Below are 24,869 nucleotides of genomic sequence, written 5' to 3'. Positions count from 1 at the left end.
ATGGAACGCCAACGTGTTCTTACTTTGTGCACTGTGAAATAACAATAAAATATAATGGTCAGAATCAGGACTTTTGGCCATGCTCTCGTGACTGTGTGTGATGACAGAAACTACGAAAAGTTTCTGTCATCACACACAGTCAAGAGAGCATGGCCAAGGTCTGTTTCTTCACACTATCGTGCAATACTTACCAAATGCATTACGGACCCGTGGCGTTGAATTCTCCCAGCCATCCCACAACGCTTGGGCCACCTCACTCCACAAACGACGGATAACACTATTGACGGAGTGCTGTTGATCCCGGCTGTCCCACAACGGGACTCGCTCCTGTACCAGAGTGATTAGCAGGTCATTATCGATGTGGTCATCGTCCCGTTGTGAAACCTAAAATTTAATTAAAAAAAATTAAGTTTGCTCAACCACATTTAAAAAAAAAAAAAAAAAAAATGAGAAAGGGCAGAAATATGAAAGACAACTTAAATAAGGACAGTCTGCCTGGTATACATACCCGCTGCCGTCTTCCACCTGGACCTTGACTCCGCTGCTCCGTACCTCTCTGTCCCTCAGTTGAAGTGCTCTATAGAATAAAAAAAATATAATTGCCTCGTGTCGATGTGACAGTCAATACTTACCAAGCTGACGGAACAAAAAATTACCTCGCTCACGTGATCCACTTCTGATTGCCGTGGCTGGAATTCATCATCAGACGAAGAAACCGGAGAAGACATTCTGATGCGTGTTGAAAGAAAAACATTGAAAAAATTAGGACATGTAGATCCAAAAAATTGAAGAATAATGCATTGGCAAGGATATACTCACATTGCTCTGTGTCTTGTCCAACAATGCGTCCGGGCAGGGTGCTGTCTTCCTTGGAGTCTGATGCGAAGTGACCAGAAACTTCCCCCAGCCTTCCTTTTATAACCCTTCAGCTATGGGGGAGCCTTATCAGTGTCTAGACAACCTTATCTTAACTATGGTGCCAAAAAAAACGCATGCTTCAAAAAAACGCATGCGTAAAAAAAAACGCATGCAAACGCATGTCCAAAAAAACGCATGCGTCTCCATTGACTCCAATGCAATTTTTTCCAAAAAAAAAAACGCATGTGAACGCATGCGTTTTTTTTGGAAAAAAAAAACGCTTTGCAAAATACTACATGTTGCATTTTAGAAAGTGAACGCATGCAGTTAAAAAACGCATGCATTTAAAAACGCGGACAAACGCGGACATCAAATAACGCACGCGTTTTTAATGTTAAATATAGGGAAAAAAACGCATGCGGTTTTTTTTGTAAAAACGCATGCGTTCAAAAACGCTAGTGTGAAACCAGCCTTAATTAGTCCTTCTTTAAATTTTCTAACTAAATGGTATTACACTCCCACAAGGTTCAAATCTGCTTTCTGTATTACGCCTCAATGAGCAAGACTTACAGAAAGGAGAAAGGGAAGCAAGACTTACAGAAATGAGTACAGAAATGGAAGAAAGCAGTAGTGTAGCTACCGGGGGGCAGAGGGGACGGTCGCCCAGGGCCCCGAGCTCTGAGGGGGCCCACCCGGAGCTACGCTACTGTAAAGGTACCGTCACACTGAACGATATCGCTAGCGATCCGTGACGTTGCAGTGTCCTGGCTAGCGATATCGTTCAGTTTGACAGGCAGCAGCGATCAGGATCCTGTGCCGCGCTTAGTAACCCGATGTTTACCCTGGTTACCAGTCTAAACGTAAAAAAAAAAAAAACTACATACTTACCTTCCGCTGTCTGTCCTCCGGCGCTGTGCTTCTCTGCACTGACTGTGAGCGCCGGCCAGCCGGAAAGCACAGCGGTGCCTTATATACAGGATCTGCCTATAGTGGGGAGTGCTGCCTTATATACAGGATCTGCCTCTAGGGGGGGGAGTGCTGCCTTGTTCTACAGCATCTGCCTATGGGGGGTAGTGCTGCCTTATATACAGGATCTGCCTATAGGGGGAGTGCTGCCTTATTCTACAGTATCTGCCTATGGGGGGAGTGCTGCCTTATTCTACAGTATCTGCCTATGTGGGGAGTGCTGCCTTATATAAAGGATCTGCCTATAGGGGGGAGTGCTGCCTTATTCTACAGTATCTGCCTATAGGGGGGGAGTGCTGTCTTATTCTACAGTATCTGCCTATGGGGGGAGTGCTGCCTTATTCTACAGTATCTGCCTATGGGGGGAGTGCTGCCTTATTTTACAGTATCTGCCTATAAGGGGGAGTGCTGCCTTATATACAGGATCTGCCTAAGGGGGGAGTGCTGCCTTATATACAGGATCTGCCTATAGGGGGAAGTGCTGCCTTATTCTACAGGATCTGCCTATGGGAGGTGCTGCCTTATTCTACAGTATCTGCCTATAGGGGGGTGTGCCTTATACTACAGGGTCTGCCTATGGGGGGTGCTGCTTTAAATTACAGGATCTGCCTATAGGGCTGCTGCCTTGTGCTATATTGAGGACTATCTGGCACATTATACTATATGGGGGTTATCTATGGGGCCATCAAACAGTTTGAAGGCTACTAAGGGGTCAGTATACTGTGTGGGTAGTACTATACAGTTAGGGGGCATTATACTGTGTATAGGGGAGCTGTACAGGGGGGAGACTTGGGACATTATTAAATGTAAAGTGAGCACTTATTGTAATAGGGGAACTCAGGTTACTGTGACTATAAAAGGGGCGCACAGAGGGCATTATTACTTTCTAGGGGGCAAAATGTGGGCTCTGTTTTCTAGGGCACTTGCACCCGGCATTACTGTATTATAGAGGGGTGCTTTAGAATTTAGAGGGTACAGAGAACCACAGAGTAGGTGCAGTAATAGGATCATATATGGCAGCAGAGGCTCAGTATTGGGGTATCAGGTGGAGTAATAGGGACACATACGGCAGCAGAGGCTCAGTATTGGGGTATCAGGTGGAGTAATAGGGACACATACGGCAGCAGCGGCTCAGTATTGGGGTATCAGGAGCAGTAATAGGGACACAATCGGCAGCAGAGGCTCAGTATTGGGGTATCAGGGGCAGTAATAGGGACACATACGGCAGCAGCGGCTCAGTATTGGGGTATCAGGTGGAGTAATAGGGACACATACGGCAGCAGAGGCTCAGTATTGGGGTATCAGGTGGAGTAATAGGGACACATACGGCAGCAGCGGCTCAGTATTGGGGTATCAGGGGCAGTAATAGGAACACATACGGCAGCAGCGGCTCAGTATTGGGGTATCAGGAGCAGTAATAGGAACACATACGGCAGCAGCGGCTCAGTATCGGGGTATCAGGTGGCGTAATAGGGACACATACGGCAGCAGCGGCTCAGTATTGGGATATTAGGTGCAGTAAGAGGGACACATACGGCAGCAGCGGCTCAGTATTGGGGTATCAGGGGCAGTAATAAGGACACATACGGCAGCAGCGGCTCAGTATTGGGGTATCAGGTGGAGTAATAGGGACACATACGGCAGCAGAGGCTCAGTATTGGGGTATCAGGAGCAGTAATAGGAACACATACGGCAGGAGCGGCTCAGTATCGGGGTATCAGGTGCAGTAATAGGGACACATACGGCAGCAGCGGCTCAGTATTGGGATATTAGGTGCAGTAAGAGGGACACATATGGCAGCAGCGGTTCAGTATTGGGGTATCAGCAGGATTAGGGGTTTGTGCAGGTTGGGAATAGATGGTGATGGCTGGAATGTGAGAAGTGAAAAGTGTCTTTGTTGTTTTCTCTGCAGACAAGTTGTAGCTGGAAGAAGTTGTCATGTCGGTCTGGGCCAGATGGAAAAGACGGGAAAAGTGACGATTCCATCATAAAGAACGTCAATGGTAAGTCATTATCTATAACTGTGCTGTGATCTCTTATATGCTCTGTAGGACTGGTATCTACCACTGACCATATGGCGGTAATATCCATGTTGGTCGTTATATAGAGATTATCTTCAGTAACAGCGTGGTCATCTGCTGAGTTTCTCCTCTACTATTAGGGGAGTCATCGAGTTGTAATCAAGGTTACCTGGTTAGGGGCCCACTCAGAAACTTCGCCCCCCCCCCCCCCCCCGTATCAAAACCCTAGCTATGCCTCTGGAAGAAAGGTAAGCAAGAGCTGATTCCTCAAGGGCCACTGAAATGTATATGATCTGAAATGTTTTTATGTACAATATAATCATTATAATCTATATATATAATTGCCTAAGGGTTTTTCCGTCTGTCTGTCTGTCTGTCTTTCTGTCTGTCTGTCTGTCCTGGAAATCCCGCGTCTCTGATTGGTCGAGGCCTGCCGGCCTCTACCAATCATCAACAGGCACAGCGACGATGATGTCATAAAGGACGTAGACATCCCGCGTCTGATTGGTTGAGGCCGCCAGGCCTCGGCCAATCAGCAACGGGCACAGTATCGACGTAGATGTCATAATGGTTGTCATGGCGACGATGATGTCATAAAGGTTGCCTCGACCAATCAGCGACGGGCACAGTCTGCCGCGAATTCTGGAATCATCATTGTCCATATACTACGGGGACATGCATATTCTAGAATACCCGATGCGTTAGAATCGGGCCACAATCTAGTTTGATATAACTAGCCACAGTTAGTTACTATGCCGGGCAACGCCGAGCTCTTCAGCTAGTTGGCATATAAAATCTCTTATTGCAAAGAATTTTATATCATATAGGAACATTTATGTATTCCGCCTGTGTTTTAGGGTATGTGCACACGATGCAGATTTAGTGCAGAACTGCAGCAAATTTTTCTGCACCAAATCTGCATCGTGTGCACACAGCCTTATACATTTTTTCTTGTCACTACTGCTTACATGTTTGCTTAGTAAATATTCCCCAATCCTAAACAGTAGCATATCTAGAACGTGAAAAATTTGGACATTGTCCCTCCTCCCTCCCACCCTACATATTGGTCAGATGCATAAGCCCTTGTTGCATTCTAAATCCTATAAAAACATACATTTGCCCCCCCATTGTGTAGTAATGTCCCCCAACATGTTCTAACGTCCCCCATCCAGATATATATGCCCCCCTAACTGGTATATATGACTCTCATACTTGGTCAATCATATTATATATGTCTCCCATCTTTTGTCCATCCTGGTATATATTACCCACATCCTGGTATATGTCTCCCATACTGGTACACATGTCCCTCATCCTGGGTTAATCCTGGTATATATGTCCCCATCCTGGTTTATATGTCTCGCTTCCTGGGATATACAGTGGGGCAAAAAAGTATTTAGTCAGTCAGCAATAGTGCAAGTTCCACCACTTAAAAAGATGAGAGGCGTCTGTAATTTACATCATAGGTAGACCTCAACTATGGGAGACAAACTGAGAAAAAAAAATCCAGAAAATCACATTGTCTGTTTTTTATCATTTTTTTTGCATATTATGGTGGAAAATAAGTATTTGGTCAGAAACAAACAATCAAGATTTCTGGCTCTCACAGACCTGTAACTTCTTCTTTAAGAGTCTCCTCTTTCCTCCACTCATTACCTGTAGTAATGGTACCTGTTTAAACTTGTTATCAGTATAAAAAGACACCTGTGCACACCCTCAAACAGTCTGACTCCAAACTCCACTATGGTGAAGACCAAAGAGCTGTCAAAGGACACCAGAAACAAAATTGTAGCCCTGCACCAGGCTGGGAAGACTGAATCTGCAATAGCCAACCAGCTTGGAGTGAAGAAATCAACAGTGGGAGCAATAATTAGAAAATGGAAGACATACAAGACCACTGATAATCTCCCTCGATCTGGGGCTCCACGCAAAATCCCACCCCGTGGGGTCAGAATGATCACAAGAACGGTGAGCAAAAATCCCAGAACCACGCGGGGGGACCTAGTGAATGAACTGCAGAGAGCTGGGACCAATGTAACAAGGCCTACCATAAGTAACACACTACGCCACCATGGACTCAGATCCTGCAGTGCCAGACGTGTCCCACTGCTTAAGCCAGTGAGAGCAAAAAATGTAGGCGCACAACCATAGCAATCATATATGAACAGGGGGTGCAAGTAGCAGAAAAAATAGCATGAACAAGAAAAAGAGAAAGACACTGCTACAAAATTGCACACCACCCAATATATAAACAAAATACAGAAAACACTTTATTGGCAAAACAATAAAAACAATTAAAACACTACACCACCACAGACCACCTGGATACAGAATACACATATTTGTATATAAGCAAATAGTTACAACCTGTCACCATACCTATAGGATATATAAAGCATATATAACAAGATTATCCTACCTAGTGGCTCATGGGGAATCTAAGAGTGACCAAAAAAGGTAACTCACACACCCTCAAGATGAATTAGGCCAAATAGCCACAAGACATCCATATGAACCGATGGAAATAGAAGATCAGGTCAACAGGGCATAATACCTGTAATAGAATACAAGCCAACCTATAGACTGGCAAGCCGAAGTAACCGGGGGACTGGGTGGACCATAGCCCAACGCGTATCGCCTCCCAAATGAGGCTTCGCCAGGGGAAGTATGTGCCCGGCCAATAGACAAGTGTTTATATAGATCCACAATTATGTTCTAGAACTCTTACAGGTGTGTAATAGCGTCCAGCCATGGGGGCTGCAGCGCCACCTCCAAAAACCGGAAGCGGAAATAACAGGCCGGGAGACTCGAGAGCCCGGCATATAGAGTATCCACAAGAAGGTGCACATGAAGTGCGCATGCGCAGTAATGTCCAGAGAAGCGCAGTACAGCAAGAGCTGCGATAGCCCCCAAGCCAGAGACAGCGCACCCAAGCGGTCAAAAAAGCCCGGCGCACCAAGCGCCTGCATGTAAGCGCCCGCCTAAACGCAGAGAGGTGCACACAGAGCACACCTGCGTAATGCAACGCTGTAACTGCAAGAAGGCGCAGTCAGGAAAAGAGCTGCAGTCTCCCCCAGCCAAGAACAGCATACCTGGAGGGCTATAAAGCCAGGCGTACCCAGCGCCGCATATAGGCAAAAAGATACACAGGCCCACGCATGCGCAATAGTACCTGAAGCAATACTGAAACGCCTTTATAATATAAGCGTCTGTATAAAGATACCATACGTCTGTGGCCAGATAGGCTGTGGCCATACCATCAGATGCGCATGCCTGGGAATATCCCCTGATGATGAAAACCGCACATCACCACATAAGTGCAGGGTTAAAAGTGCACATGCCAAATAAACCCGAGCACCATGGTACAGAAACCATATCCATAAACTAGCGCGCGTCCGCGACTAGTATCAGACAGTGTTACCCCCATGTGATATATACTAAATCACATAAGTCCCTCCCTGCGTATGCCCGGGAAATATTCCCGAGCAGGCGCAGAGAGGTTACAAAAATGAATGAAAAAATAATAAATGAAAAAACGAAAAAACAAAAAAAGGGCCCATATGGAGGAAAAAAGAGTGTGTAACACTGCAAACCCCCCAAAACCTACAGACCAGGGGGCATAATATATCTCACTCGCACATGGATACCAATCCACACATGTAGACTCAAGGGACCACATATACAACCATGCACATAGATAACCATTCATGTAAGGGGTCTCACTCATACCCATATATACAACACATAACCACACATGCCCAAAACAATCCATATATACAACACGTACACATAAAAAGCCTCACATATCCCATAAATACCTGAGAAAAGGGGAAGGAAAGGAGGGAAAGGGGTTGGAAGGTGGATAGGAAAGGGGAGAGTCACACAACCACAAAAACCACCACACTGAACCAATAATAATTATAAACAACTAGCATAATAATAAATATTTATTGTATATAATACTGTATATAACACATGTCTATAATGGATATAAATACAAGACCTCAATAGGTCCATCCAAGGCCCCGAAGGAAAATAATGATATGGGACCAGCCCATCCTTTATGAGGCTATTTATACTTCAAGAGACCTACCTAAAACACTATCCCACATATCCAAAACCCTACCACAAAACCCCCCAACACACACTCTTATATACTAAAGCCTGTCCCCATGAGCCAACCTAAATCACTAAATATTACCCCCATGAGCCAAACAAGCAAATACCATATAATAGATGGCCCAAAGGCCAAGGGGGAAAGGACGAGGTCAATATTGGGCATGAAGCCACCATTATTAATCCCATAGTAGCCTTGAATCCAAAATGGGAATGGTATCCAAATGAAGAACCGTCCATGATGTATGCTTCATGCTCGTCCTAGGTTCCATATATGCAGCATCATTTCTCCGATCCCACAGAGGGGCACAAGGAAGGAAAGGACACAATCCAATAGTCCACATGTACGTAGATTAGCCAAGGAATCCGGTGAATAGCAGCTCCTCATTCAAACCTGTAGGAGCAACAGATCCCAAATTAAAAATCCACCGTGACTCTACTTGAAGTAAGCGTTTTTTGCGGGAGCCCCCTCTCTCCGACATAAAAATCTTTTCTAATCCAACCACCCATGTATTCATGGTACTCCCAGAGTGGTGTGTTAGGAAATGGGCCGCCACCGGGGTCAAGGTCCTCCCTTTATCCCTGTCACTTCTTGCCAGGTTGATAGTAGAAAAATGTTTTTGGACCCTCCGTCGCAATTCCTGGGAGGTCTGGCCCACATAGGCCATCTTGCAAGGACAGATAAGAGCATAAATGACACATCTGGTCCTACAGTTGATATACCCCCCAAGTTTATATGTCACACCATTGACGGGATTTTGAAAAAATTCCCTAGTTGGGCCCATGTGGGGACAGATGTTACAGTCCCCACAGGGAAAGGACCCCCTAAGTCTAACCCCACGGTTAAGCCGGATAGTCTGTCGTCTATAATGACTTTTAACCAGGAGGTCCCTCAAATTGGGTGCCCTCCTGGCTACCAAAAGAGGCCGTTCGCCAACAATATTAGAGGTGTTCAGATCCGTGGTAAGAATGCCCCAATGTCTACGTAAGATACCTCCCAATTGTGACCAGTGCGTGTTGTAATTGGTTATAAACTTGGGAACATTGTCCCGTACCTTACATGTCGAATTCAGTAGGGACTCCTGTGTCTCGCTCCTCGCCCTCTGGAAAGCCAATGATATACATCTCTTAAGCCAGTACATGTCCGGGCCCGTCTGAAGTTTGCTAGAGAGCATTTGGATGATCCAGAGGAGTTTTGGGAGAATGTCCTATGGTCTGATGAAACCAAACTGGAACTGTTTGGTAGAAACACAACTTGTCGTGTTTGGAGGAAAAAGAATACTGAGTTGCATCCATCAAACACCATACCTACTGTGAAGCATGGTGGTGGAAACATCATGCTTTGGGGCTGTTTCTCTGCAAAGGGGCCAGGACGACTGATCCGGGTACATGAAAGAATGAATGGGGCCATGTATCGTGAGATTTTGAGTGCAAACCTCCTTCCATCAGCAAGGGCATTGAAGATGAAACGTGGCTGGGTCTTTCAACATGACAATGATCCAAAGCACACCGCCAGGGCAACGAAGGAGTGGCTTCGTAAGAAGCATTTCAAGGTCCTGGAGTGGCCTAGCCAGTCTCCAGATCTCAACCCTATAGAAAACCTTTGGAGGGAGTTGAAAGTCCGTGTTGCCAAGCGAAAAGCCAAAAACATCACTGCTCTAGAGGAGATCTGCATGGAGGAATGGGCCAACATACAAACAACAGTGTGTGGCAACCTTGTGAAGACTTACAGAAAATGTTTGACCTCTGTCATTGCCAACAAAGGATATATTACAAAGTATTGAGATGAAATTTTGTTTCTGACCAAATACTTATTTTCCACCATAATATGCAAATAAAATGTTAAAAAAACAGACAATGTGATTTTCTGGATTTTTTTTTCTCAGTTTGTCTCCCATAGTTGAGGTCTACCTATGATGTAAATTACAGACGCCTCTCATCTTTTTAAGTGGTGGAACTTGCACTATTGCTGACTGACTAAATACTTTTTTGCCCCACTGTATGTCTCCTATCCTTGGCCCCTTTTTGGTATATACAGTATGTCATATAGTATGTCCTCTATCCTGGTATATATATATCCCACATCATGGGCACACCATCCTGGTATATATGTTCCCAATCCTGTGCACATCCTGGTATATATGTCCCCTGTTTCCCTGCTGTTCTTTAATGCAAAAAAATAAAAAAAATTCTGCTCACCTTCCCGCATTCCTACGATGTGCGGCATCCTCGTCTGTAGCTGGCGCAGAAGCTGGAAGCTGACTTCAGCGTGCAAATGACGGGCACTGTCATGTGCCGCTAGTGCAAGTCGATCATCAACATCTGATTGGTCAGCAGTAGGGACCCAGTGGGCGCTGGCATTGGCGGTCCCCCCTCCCACACAGGTCCAGTCATTATGTCCCTGATTCTAGATCATATTTGCTTTAAGAAATTCACAGAAGTGTATTAGAATTCCCCTTAGTATTGTCAGCACTGACTGGACAGTGTATGTAATATTAGTAAATGTATTCAGAATTTTCTAGGAGGAATAACAGAGGGACAGCCTAATGAAAATCTCTGAGTAAAAATGTTCCAGAATTGTTATTTAAAAAAGAACAAAAATCGTGGAAGATAAGTATCAACAGAGAAGGCACAAGTAGGATTGGATAACAAGATGCTTATCCAGAAGGTAATAAAGTCCAACCAAAGTAATGCTTTGTTTAGCAAAACAAGTCATTAGAGACCTTTAATTCTGCGAAATTTGAATTTGACTGTTTGCATAGATTTTCCCAGAAATGTAATGTCCCTTATACCATGTGGCCTCTCCAGACCCAAGAGCGTATGGAATGTAATATGTAAAAAAAATGTAAAAAAAAATCTTTATTCTCCTGTTCAGCCTTGATTAAATCCTAGTACTCTCATATTAAGCAGTGAGTTCCAAGTTTAAAAGGTTTGGGAGGGTTTTGCGCATTGACTCACATGCCTAATGGGGCGCGCCTTTACAGGATCATATGCAGAATCCTTTTGGGTCTTTGATACCCAGAGATTAGCATGAGAGGCTTGGGGATTTCAGCGAGGTCGACGGCAATCTGAATGTGTGACTAGGACTGGACAGATCGCAGTGAGCAATAGTGATGAGCGAGCATGCTCGTTACTCGAGATTTCTGAGCATGCTCTGGTGATCTCCGAGTATCTTGGGCGTGCTCATAGATTATGTTTGTGTCTCTGGAGCTGCATGATTTGCGGCTGTTAGACAACCTGAACATATGTGAGGATTGCTTGTTTGATAGGGAATCTCCACATGTGTTCAGGCTGTCTAGCAGCCGTAAATGATGCAGCGGCGGCGACACAAACATAATCTACGAACACGCCCAAGATACTTGGAGAACACCAGAGCATGCTCAGAAATCTCAAGTAACGATCACACTAACTCACCACTAGCTGAACAATGAAGTGAGTAGAAGGATTTATTTATTTATCTTCTAACATGATGAGGGCTTGTTGCTGAATCCTCATGGAAGCAAAATACTAAAAAAACAGCATTTTGCCAAAATTCAATTTTTAATTTTTTTCAGCAGAATTCAATTCCACTCAAATTTATTTGCTCATCTCTAGTCTTTAACGTCACACACGCATATCACGGAAAAATCTCATCCTATAAGAAGATTCAGAAACCAAATAATTACCTGACAGCAGCTTCTCCTTTCAATAATATTCAGAGATCCACCTCGACTCATATAGTGGTCAGCGATGCCAACCAGACATAAATTCCAGGATGGTTTGTCAAAATAGGACAAACATAGGTCTGTAAAAAAAATAATTGATGTGTCCATGATTTCTTTGAGCAAAGCATCAAAATGTGTCAGCATGCTAGCCTGATGAAGGAACCAGTCTGCTATGGAAACGATTTGCCCTTTATCAATAAAATGTTTTTATTTGCATTCACAGCTAATACTTATCCATCTTCCATCGTTCTTGACGTCCAGCTACTGTACCTCATTTCGCTACTCTGCTCTTTTCTTACCGACAGGACACTTCTTGGACAATGAATCGTAACGAGCAGGTGCAGTCAGGAAAGGATCTAATATGATTAATTAGAGTTGTCCCTAAAATCCAACACAGATCATACAGGTGAGCACCAAACAGGGCTGGCTTCAGGTTTACCTGAGCCCCGGGTAAAAGCTTCTCAGTGAGCCCCTTTAAAGGGAACCTGTCACCCCGAAAATCCTGGGTGAGGTAAGCCCACCGGCATCAGGGGCTTATCTACAGCATTCTGTAATGCTGTAGATAAGCCCCCGATGTTACCTGAAAGAGGAGAAAAAGACGTTAGATTATACTCACCCAGGGGCGGTCCCGCTGCTGGTCCGGTCAAACGGGTGTCTCTGGTCCGCTGCGGCGCCTCCCATCTTCATTCCATGATGTCCTCTTCTGGTCTTTACACCGCGGCTCCGGCGCAGGCGTACTTTGTCTGCCCTGTTGAGGGCAGAGGAAAGTACTGCAGTGCGCAGGCGCTGGGCCTCTCTGACCTTTCCCAGCACCTGCGCACTGCAGTACTTTGCTCTTCCCTCAACAGGGCAGACAAAGTACGCCTGCGCCAGAGCCGTGGCTGAAGATCAGAAGAGGACGTCTTGGAATGAAGATGGGAGGCACCGCAGCGGACCAGAGACGCCCATCCGACCGGACCAGCAGCGGGACCGCCCCTGGGTGAGTATAATATAACGTCTTTTTCTCCTCTTTCAGGTAACATCGGGGGCTTATCTACAGCATTACAGAATGCTGTAGATAAGCCCCTGATGCCGGTGGGCTTACCTCACCCGCGATTTTCGGGGTGACAGGTTCCCTTTAACACATAAAACGATTCACAATGCACAGATGAGGCAGAGAAACATACGGTAAGTATATTACAATGTCAAAGATTTTACTTACTTCTTACATTACATGAGTGATATCAATTGTAAATTCTACAATAGCTCAGAAACCTGTGAATCCTTGTAGTGCGTGCCCTGGGGGATTCAAAAGTTTTCATTTTAGACCGGAGGATATAGTCCTCCATACAGTATTATGGGCATCACATAGCCCTCCATACAGTATTATGGCCACTACATAGCCCTACATACAGTATAATGAGCTCCATATATTGCTCCATACAGATCAATGGGCCCCACATAGCGCTCCATACAGAATAATGGGCACCATATAATGCTCCATAAAGAATAATGGAGTCATATATATTGCTCCATACAGTATAATGGGCCCCATATATTGCTGCATATAGAATGAGTCTCATATTGCTCTGTAGAAAATTATGGGCGCCACATGTTGCTCCATACAGAATAATGAGTCCCATATAATGTCACATACAGAATAATGGGCCTCACATAATGCTCCATACAGAATTATGGACCCCATATAATGTCACATACAGAATAATGGGCCTCACATAATACTTCATACTGAATTATGGACCCCATATATTGCTCCATACAGAATAATGGAACTCACATAATGCTTCATACAGAATAATAGACCCAATATAATGCTCCATACAGTATATAATGGGCCTCACATAATGCTCTATACAGAATAATGGACCCCATATAATGTTCCATACAGAATAATGGGCCCTATATATTGCTTCATACAGAATAATGGAACTTACATAAAGCTCCATACAGAATAATAGAACCAATATAATGCTCTATACAGAATAATGGGCTCGATATATTGCTCCATACAGAATAATGAACTTCACATAATGTTCCATACAGAATAATCAATCAAATATAATGTTCCATATAGAATAATGGACCGCATATATTCCTCCTTACAGAAAAATGGACCTCATATACTGCTCCATACAGAATAATGGACCCCTTATAATACTCCATACAGAATATTGGACCCCATATAATGCTGCATACAGAATAATGGGCCCCACATAGCGCTCCATACAGAATAATGGGCACCATAAAATGCTCTATACAGAATAATGGGCCTCACATATTCTTCATACAGAATTATGGACCCCATATAATGCTCCATACAGAATAATGGGTCCCATATATTGCTCCATACAGACTAATGGAACTCACATAATGCTCCATACAGAATAAAGGCCCAATATAATGCTCCATACAGAATAATGGGCTCCATATATTGCTCTATACAGAATAATGGACTTCATATAATGTTCCATACAGAACAATCAACCACATATAATGTTCCATATAGAATAATTGACCGCATATATTGCTCCATAGAAAATAATGGACCTCATATAATGTTCCATACAAAATAATGGACCTCACATAATGCTCCATACAGAATAATGGACCCCTTATAATACTCCATACAGAATATTGGAACCCATATAATGCTGCATACAGAATAATAGGCCCCACATAGCGCTCCATACAGAATAATGGGCACAATATAATGTTCCATACAGAATAATGGGCCTCACATAATGCTCCATGCAGAATTATGGACCGTATATAATGCTTCATACAGAATATTATACCTCGTATAATGCTCCATGCAGAATAATGGACCCCATGTAATGCTCCGTACAGAATACTGGGCTCCATGTATTGCTCCATACAGAATCATGGGCCCCATATAAAGCTTCATACAGAATAATAGACCCCGTATAATGTTCCATACAGAATAATGGACCCTATATAATGCTTCATACAGATTATACCTCATATAATGCTCCATACAAAATAATGGACCCCATGTAATGCTCCATACAGAATACTGGGCTCAATATAAAGCTTCATACAGAATAATAGACTCCATATAATGCTCCATACAGAATAATGGGCCCCATATAAAGCTTCATACAGAATAATAGACTCCATATAATGCTCCATACAGAATAATGGGCCCACTATAATGCACCATACAGAATGGGTACATTATAATACTCCATGCAGAATGGGCCCCATATAATACTCCATACAGAATGGGCCCCATATAATGCTCTATACAAAATGAGCCCCATATAATGATCCACAGAGAATGGGCCCCATGTAATACTTCATACAGAATGGGCCCCATGTAATGCTCTATACAAAATGAACCCATATAATGATCCATAGAGAATGGGCCCCATATAATACTTCATACAGAATGGGCCCCATATAATGCTCTATACAAAATGAACCCATATAATGATCCATAGAGAATGGGCCCCATATAATACTTCATACAGAATGGGCTCCATGTAATGCTCTATACAAAATGAACCCATATAATGATCCATAGAGAATGGGCCCCATATAATACTTCATACAGAATGGGCCCCATATAATGCTCTATACAAAATGAGCCCATATAATGATCCATAGAGAATGGGCCCCATATAATACTTCATACAGAATGGGCCCCATATAATGCTCTATACAAAATGAGCCCCATATAATGATCCACAGAGAATGGGCCCCATATAATTCTCCATCAAAAATGGGCCCTATATAATGCTCCAAAGAGAAAGGGCTCCATACAAGGAAAATAAATAATCAAATACTTATATCTCCTCAGCTCTGGTGTTTTCAGCCTCTTCTAACCCTCTGTACTGCTCAGCGCAGAGGGCACGCTGTTGTGACATCATTCATCATTATGCCCTCTGCCCTGAGACGCCAGAGAGTCAAAAGACATGGAAAAGACCAGAGCTGTGGCCAGTGAGGAATGAGGAGAGGTGAGTATTTCAAACAGATAAAAGCACGGGGAGGGCGCAGCACCAGCACCTGCTCTGGCATCAGGTAATCGGCTCATGGGCCCCATAGCCTGCTAGTGTCCCCGATGGCGAGTGAGCCCCCCGCTTGCTCAGGGCTCCGGTATTTGCCCGGGTGCACTGGGTGGTGACGCCGGCCTTGGCACCGAACTATGTTTTCTTTTTGCTACATTATATTGGGACATCATACTTTAGAATTGTGCCATTGTTGTTTTTTCATTTATGGCAGTTCACGATTTATGTTAAACTGTAGCAGTTTACTGTGAATAAAGCTAAGGTCTTTTCTTCATATCAAAATGATGTATTATAGACATATCACTTCAAATCTTATTGATTTATTATAGTTTCCCAATGTCTCCATATACAAATTTGGCCATACGTTACTTTTTGATAACCAGTGCAGAAAAAACTTTTAAAAGTCAAGTCAGCAATACTGACAGTAGTGTTTAAAATTCATCAGATTTCTACACAAATCCTAAAAGTAAATGAATAGAAGAAAACTTGTCTGCTTCAGGATGTTATCTTGCTGCATGACATGTTCTAGCTGCAGAAGGTCTCTGCGTTTGGCTTTGCAGACACCTTCTTAACCCTTCTGACTCTTTGATCCAGTGGCAATCTTTCTCCTCTAATTGACACACCTGGTCTGGGGTTTTTTTAGACTCCCAGCCTGCTGCTGGAAGTTGTTGTGATATTTCCATTTCCACCTCTTGAGAATTGGAGCTATAGCAGTCAGCTATCTTTCCCTTTGGTGTTACTGGAGGACATCTGTGTTACATCTCCGAGTCTACTCAAGATACGGTAAGTATTCCTTTTGTTCATCTATCCCAGCAGTCTTTAAAGGTAGAGGTAGTTCACCCCATCATTCCCTAAGTAGGAGTTTTCGCCAGGGTCAGGCAGAGATTAGGTTTCAGCTCGGCGATAGGTGGAGAACCTATATAGGGATGTTTAGGGCAGACAGGGTGACTTTAGATTTGCCCAGGCGTTTCCAGTCCCCCCTTCCCTAGTGTTGGGCTCCCTTCTCCTTATCTCTTTATGGTGCACTTAGTCTTTCCTACATTGTGCGCGACACCTTAATAATTTTCACTGCCACCTCCTGCCATTTTATGAGGCCAGCAAGATGCCTGCAATGTGTAATGTAAGGAGATGAACACAGCAGGAGATGTATATAGTTAATGCCTACCAGAGTATTTGCAAGCAAACACATCCATCTGCTGGTCAGAAACTGTAGAGAAAGTGAAAGCAGAAATAATTGCAGTAGTAGGAACCCAAGAGTGAAGTACATGTCCCACGAGGGAGAAGATTATAGAGGATATGGGATCCGGTGACAGCTGTGGCACAATTAGTAATTATAAAAAGCTCGGGAAGGAAAGCGAGGGGAGGAGTCAGCATGAAAACTTGTACCAGGATGGACGGGCAGTGCAGCAGAGTTGTATTATAGCCATCATTGTGAGAGAAGGACTGAGTAATAAAATCCAAGTGGAAGACCAAGTGACCTATTGCAAGTGAGGGACCTAGTGGCCAGATCCGGGTGACCAGAGCTGAGAAAGCTGAGACAAGTAGGCCGAGTCAGAGCTGAGAGGGAGACGCGGCTGCAGAGAGAGAACATTTGTGTGACCTGTTACTTCCAGAGTAGATATGACTAGCCTGCCTTAGGGGCAATTATCTTCTTCTTTGATATAGCACCTCTTCAGTAATGACAAAGTACACAGTAACTGCTTGCTCTTTCAGAAACTGTCAGCTATCTGCTAATCAATTTATCTACATATGGGAGATGCTGCTAGGTGTCCAGTGATATTGTATTTATTTCTCCAATCCAGAGTTTCCCAAACCCCATCCTCATGGTCCCCAACAAATCATGATTTCAGGACTTCCTTAGTATGGAATTCCCATAAAGGCACCAGAAAATGCCACAGGTGTTCTCACCTGTGCAATACTCAGGAAATCCTGAAAACATGATCTATTGGGGGCCATGAGGACTGGAGTTTGGGAAATACTGCTGTAATCTATAACTCTAGGTAATGTAATACAGGTAATAGAGATGAGTGGATCTTTTGACATTTGAATTTGCTGGCTTTGCTGAATTTTCCACAAAAATTCTATTTGCGGCAAGTAAATTTGCACAAATTTTGGGGAGAAGATAGCGAGAAAGAGAACCTCACTGGCCATAAGAGCTTACAGTTCACGAGTGAGAAAAAGAGGATCCCACAGACAAAAAGAGCTTAAAATTTACGGATAAAACAGAGTTCCCCGCTGACCATAAGAGCTTATATTCTACAGGAGAGAGAGACTTAGTGACTTTGGAGATGGAAAATGACTGCCGTGCAAACTGTGATCCCCTGGAGATCGCTGATCTATGATGGCCCCAGTAGTGACCACCACTGTACAAGGTGTGATCATCTCTAAAATGACATAGCCGAGGGCATTACGGGGAGGCTTGCGCAGCAATGTAAAATGGTGTTAGCCCACTCTCTGATGCTATTTGTTTCTTTATGCCAACCGCAAATAGAATATCATAATGCTTATCTCATTTGTGTGAAAACATGAACTTCAGAAATTTGATTCAAAATCAATCTTCTGCGACTCGATCCATTTATCTTTAACAGTTAATGTAATATATTTACTATTACAACCCTAACTGAGTTTTATTAATTCATTCAGTTTTCATTAATTTTTCTTGTGATCTTTTGTGAGAAAACATTTATGATATTAGAGGAAACATAAATTTATTGAAAGGAAACGCATTTTAAATTATCCATTAAATTAAATAATGGACTCAGCCTTTTCTAAAAGTAATTTCTTTTAGTAAATTATGATGATGGTGCACAGTGAATTATAGCCAGAAAAACTGTAAGTGCATCTGCGACGTCATCAAGGGAATATGGCACAGACATGACATCCACCTATCTATCAACCTAATCTACAGGAAGTCTGGTATTTCAATTACTTAGGTAAAATATAATTGAAATCTAAAAATGTTGTTTTTTGACTAAGGTAAGTTTCATTTTTATTTTACAGGAAGAACAACATTACGCAGGAGGTGTACATAGCAGCTCAGCTCAGACTATGTGAACATCAAAGGAGTGCGAGGCAACAATACTGCTTTTTTAGATGATATCAACAGGGTTTCTGATAAAAGTTGTACTACATAGATGATTAACCCATACGGTAGAATACCTTAACATTTGCCTTTGGGTTTCTTTGAAGCGCCAGTTCAGACACACTGTATAATGTAATCTGTCCTGCTTAGGTGACTCGTCCATTCATACATGTCATGCATAAAAACAATGCTGGTTTATATCGGTTGACTTCTCTTTCTTATCTGTATTCAAATTTGGAAAGCATAAAAATTTGATTATTAGATTTGCAGTAAATTCCTTTTCATAAGCTTTGAAAGAGAAAACCCTAGGGTTTCGCAGCACTGTTTATCTGGCCTCAGGGTATCCCTACAGTAACAAACTCTTTATGGCCTCTTGACCGCCGACAAATTATATACACCTTTTTATATAATATATTACTTTAGGAGTTTTTCTATATATTTTTTAAATATGTTATACAGTCGTGCTCAAAAGTTTACATACCCAGGCAGAATATTTGCTGTCTTGGCCTTTTTTAGTGGTTGGGTGAAGCCATTCTTTGTCAAACTACTGTGTTTTCTCTTTCCAAATCATAATGAAAACCAAAACATCCAAATAACCCTGATCAAAAGTTCACATACCCTTTTGATTTTGGCCTGATAACATGCACGGAAGTTGACACAAATGGGTTTGAATGGCTACTAAAGGTAACATCCTCACCTGTGACCTGTTTGTTTGTAATCAGTATGTGTGCATAAAAGCTGAGTGAGTTTCTGGGATCCAGACTCTTGCATCTTTCACCCAGCCACTGATGTTTCTGGATTGTGAGTCACGAAGAAAGCAAAAGAGTTGTCAATGCATCTACGGGGAAAGATAGTTGAACTGTATAAAACAGGAAAGGGATACAAAAAGATATCCAAGGAATTGATAAGGCCAGTCAGTAGTGTTCAAACTGTGATTAACAAATGGAAAATCAAGGGATCTGTTAAAACAAAACCACTGTCAGGTGGACCAACAAAAATGTTGTCCACAACTGCTAGGTAAATTGTTCGGGATGCAAAGAAAAACCCACAAACAACATCAGCGGAAATACAGTACTCTCTGATAACTAGCGGTGTGGCTGTTTCAAGATACACAATAAGTAGGCACTCTAAGAAAAATGGTCTGCATGGTCACCAGAGTCACCAGAGGAAAGTCATTACTGCACAAATACCACAAAGTATCTCACCTACAATATGCAAAACTGCACAGAGACAAGCCCCAAAACTTCTGGAACAAGGTAATTTGGAGTGATGAGACCAAAATTGAACTTTTTGGCCACAACCATAAACGTTACATTTGGAGAGAGGTCAACAAGGCCTATGATGAAAGGAACACCATTCCTACAGTAAAGCACAGAGTTGGATTGCTGATGTTTTGGGGATGTGTGAGGTACAAAGGCAAAGGAAACCTGTTCAAAGTTGAAGGAAAGATGTATGCAGCACATTATCAGCAAATATTGGAGGCACTCATCAGATCGGAAGCTGCACATGGGACGTACTTGGACATTCCAACATGACAACGATCCAAAACACAAGGCCAAGTTGACCTGTCCTTGGCTACAGCAGAACAAAGTGAAGGTTCTGGAGTGGCCATCTCAGTTTCCTGACTTCAATATCATTGAGCCACTCTGGGGAGATCTCAAGCACACAGTTCATGCTAGACAGCCCAAGAGTTTACAGGAACTGGAGGCTTTTTGCTAAGAACAGTGGGCAGCTTTACCGTCTGAGAAAATAAAGAACCTCATACACAACTACCACAAAAGACTTCAAGCATTCATTGTTGTTAGAGGGAGCAATACATGGTATTAAAAAATGGGGTATGTAAACTTTTGGATGTTTTGGGTTGTCATTATGATTTAAAAAGAGAAAACACAGTAGTTTGACAATAAATGGCTTCACCCAACCACTATCCTTGAGTGGAGAAAAAGTTTTGGTGTTATTCATATTCTCTGAAAAGGGGCCAAGAAAGCAAAAATTCTACCGGGGTATGTAAACTTGTGAGCACAACTGTATGTGTGTAACCCTTTTCACATGTATAAGATAATATTGTAAATGATGTAGTTAAGTGTTCAAGGTAATAGTAGTTAAGTGTTGAAGGTAATAGTCATCACTAGTATAAGGTCTGCTGTGATTTTCTGGGTGTACGTTCTCAGGAAGCTGACCATTACTTGCCCAAGAACCTCATCATGGTACATTGGTTTGTAGAACACTGAAGTATATTACATATATGCCTCAAGTGATATTTTTATTCAAATTAATTCAATTCTAAAATGAGAAAATAATTTAGATAAAACAAACTTTCCTCAGGCATGTAGTAGGCAAATAGAACATGAAACAATTTTGGGGGATGGCTGTCCCTGTTTGGGTAACAATGAAAGCTGTCACTATTTCTATTCTGCGGCGTACACAGATTGGTATTTCTATTTTCTTTCACAGAGGTATAACGGTATAATATATAGTATAATAATCCTCAGCAACCATGGTCCGTACTATAAAAAGTGTCACAAAGAGATCGGATAATGAGGAAAGTTGAGTTCTGGCCAATTACTTTTATGGGTGAGCTTTTTTTAATGGATTGTGCCCTATCATGGATTATTTACCTATCAGTTACCTAAAAACATCATTACACATTTTTCATTTTTGCCCTTTTCGATTATTCCTCCCATTCTTTCAAGAGGCATAACTTTTTTACTGTTCTGTTGAGCCAGCCGTATAATGGCTTGTTTTTATTTTTGCTAGACAAGATATACCGGTAGCTTTGAATGATACCATTCGTTTTACCTTAAAATTTACTGAAAAATGGGAAAAAAATGGAATGAAAGTGGAATGAAATGGTTAAAAATAATTTAACCCTGTCATTAATTTACTGTACGTGTTTTGTTTTTACAGTGTTCATTCTGCAGTAAAAATTACCTGTAAACGGTGATACCAATCTTGCATGTATTTTTTAACGTGTTAAAGGGAACCTGTCAGCAGGATTGTGCACTGTAACCTACAGACAGTGTCAGGTCAGAGCCGTTATACTGAATAAAATGATACCTTGGTTGATGAAATAGTCTTGTTGTTTCTCAATCTTTATTTTCAGTTTTGGGTTAATGAGATTCTCATACCCTGAGGGGGGTTCATGTATGTGGTGATCTGATTATATATTCATAATGTAGCCTGCTGACAGGTCACTGATCCCTCACGGACCTGCCCCCTAGTTTGCATAGTGAATAAACTAATGTGTGTATTTGAAAAAAAGCATGTCACTTAATCAAATTGGTGGCACAACAAAATGGATTTCATCAACCCTTTTATTCAGTATAACGGCGCCGACCTGACATTGTGTGTAGGTTACTGTACACAATCCCGCTGACAGATTCCATTTAAAGTTCTTTAAACTATTTTTCTGCTTTTTGTCACCTTTTTCTCAAACACGTATTGTTTTTTTTTCTGTCAATTAAGCTTGCTGTATCAAGCTGACAGTTTTATTGATTTATTCCAATTTTGAGAATAAACTTCTTTTGATCTCTTTGTATTGTTTTTTTTTGAGATGTGTGGTAATTTTTTTCTCTTTATAGGGTTAATTAATTTTACATTTTGATAGACTTTTACAGACATAGCAAAACAAAACATGTTTCGGTGTCTTTAACGGTGAATAAAGGCTGATTTGAGATTTTATAGTTTTAATGTTTTTATATCTGTATCAACCTTTTTTTTTTACTTATTTTAGATTATTTTTCAATTTTTTATTGGGACTTGTACCTGTGATCATTGATGGCTTGTTTTATATCTTGCTATACAACAGTATTGAAGTATACAGTGAAAATGGAGGTTTCCTATGAAGCCCAGCCCATGGCTGGACTTCACAGGAATACAAGATTGCAGCCATGGAAGCCTTCAGCAAGCTATGGTAACCCATCAGTGCAATTCTTGGAAATGTAAAAGGTTAAAGCAAACTTGTCAGCAGGATTTTGCTAAGTAAACTATAGGCATTGTCAGGTTGGCAGTGTTAAACTGATTAATGTAATGCTGCGCCTGACCGCGACGCGGGAGGTGTTTCCCCAATGAGCGCTGCAATGCTGGGTGCAGCAGAGCCCTGGGAGAGAAGACCCGCTGGAAAGCAGTGCAGGTGCCGCAAAGTGACGTGCGAGCACGATGGGACGAACCTGCCGATCGCGGCATCTAAACAGACTGGGGAGCAGCGTCATCACTGCGCCAGGGAGTCGGGGAGCTGACCGAGTGCAGTAACAGAGGGTAAGGCAAAAACGTAGTCAGGGATGGAAAAGGGTCAGATGCCAGACGGGTACGCGGTGTCAGGTGGAAGTAACAGGAGAGTAGTCTGTAAAAAGCCAGGAGGTCAGGACACCAGAAAGGACGGAAAGGTACCAAACTGGAGGATGGAAACAGGTCAGGAAACAGGCAGATTCATACACCACAGGGATAAAACACACAGAGGAACAATGATTACCAACTGAGTAACCTAGGTCAGCTGCTCTAGCCGAGGGACCGGAACTATCACTGACACCGGTCCCAGATGGTATCAGCACTAAATAGCAGCCCCTGCCTCAGAAGGAGGCAGAAATAGTTAACCCCAGCCAGACCAGGATGGAATAGGAACAAAACCCAGTCCTGGATGATGACAATTAAAATGATAACTGAGGTGAAGAAATTCATCTTGTGTTTCTTGTGTAATAGATAGACCTGCCCATTGCCTCTCTCTCTCTGCTTCTATGATGAGGAGCTTGCTTGTGCTTCGGAGCAGCATGTTGTAAGGTCTTTCTTTGGTTTCTCTGGCCTAGAGCAGGAAGATAAGACTCTGCCTACAGTCCGCCTTGGAGCACCGGCATATCATTACCTGAAAACTTCTAACCCCAGGTATCATTTTAATCAGTTTAACACTACCAACCTGACAATGCCTGTAGTTTACTAATCAAAATTCTGTTGACAGGTTCACTTTAATAGCAATGATTGAAACTTAGCTCTGGCCACTGCTGCTAGATACAGATGCCAGTTATGTAACGCATCAGGCATCTACCATGTGTAAAAGCCGGCCAAGACCCTGAACTTTTCCACATATGGACCCCATCACAGATATTGAAGAAAAAATCAATCTCAACAAACCTTTAAATAGTTTGTTTTACATATTGTGTGCTGATTTCCGTTATATATCTAAGGTTGCGTACTTTTCTGTCTCTGGATTGTGCGCCATTGTGGAAGATGAACAGACAATTGCACATTTCATCCTCTTATGATACATCTGACCACATAACGGAGATGATCTGTTCTCAAACTGCAGTACCTCTATATTTGAAATGTGACCCAACACAAATAAACTCAAAACTAGAACAAAAACTGCAATCAAAGTATTTATAGGGAACCTGTCAACACCCACAGGCGTTTTTAACTAAAAGAGCCACCTTGTGCAGCACTAATGCTGCATTCTGTCAAGGTGGCTCTTTTAGTTTGGGTCCCTGCAAACGCTGCAATAATCACTTTAATAATTTGTCCCTGATACCTTGAAATAGACCTGGGGGCATGTCTTTTCCCCCGGATAGAAATGCCTCCCAGCCGTCACCCAGGGCCTCTGCGTACCGGGCTCCGCCTCCTCTTCCTTCATTAGCGTCCCCAGCGCCTGCGCTGTAAGTTCAAAGGGCAGCGCAACTGTGCATGCCCGAAAAAACCTTACAGCGCAGTCGCCGGGGATGCTAATGAAGGAAGAGGAGGCGGCGCCCGGCACACAGAGGCCCTGATAGACAGCTGGGAGGCGTTTCTGTCTGGGGCAAAAAAGACCCACCGCCAGGTTTATTTCAAAGTATCAGTGACAAATTATAAAAGCAATTAGTGCAGCGTTTGCAGGGACCCGAACTAAAAGAGCCACCTTGACAGAATGCAGCATTAGTGTTGCACAAGATGGCTCTTTTTTTTTATTAATGCCTGGGGGGGGGGGGGGGGTGACAGGTTCCCTTTAAACTTTAATTTTTCTGCCATTTGTTGCAATTTCAGTCTGTGCAAAAATTGCTAATAGAAAATGTAAATTATGTTTTTGGAGTTCTTTTTTACATTGATCAGTTTGGTTGCTGATTGTTTTTTT

The 24,869-nt window shown here is 42.7% G+C and overlaps 1 long non-coding RNA gene across 1 annotated transcript; it reads right to left on the bottom strand.

Moving 5' to 3' along the window:
* Positions 1 to 254: 254 nt before the first annotated feature.
* On the bottom strand, positions 255 to 680 carry LOC138647254 (uncharacterized). Its single transcript, XR_011314935.1, has 3 exons — positions 657 to 680; positions 509 to 577; positions 255 to 384 (listed from the first exon to the last, which is right to left on the bottom strand). It is a non-coding gene; the product is annotated as an uncharacterized lncRNA (long non-coding RNA).
* Positions 681 to 24,869: the final 24,189 nt, after the last annotated feature.

Source organism: Ranitomeya imitator, chromosome 8 (assembly GCF_032444005.1).
Source record: "Ranitomeya imitator isolate aRanImi1 chromosome 8, aRanImi1.pri, whole genome shotgun sequence".
Classification (NCBI taxonomy): domain Eukaryota; kingdom Metazoa; phylum Chordata; class Amphibia; order Anura; family Dendrobatidae; genus Ranitomeya; species Ranitomeya imitator.
The sequence above is the reverse complement of the archived record's forward strand: the minus strand, read 5'-3'. Positions and strand labels throughout refer to the sequence as shown.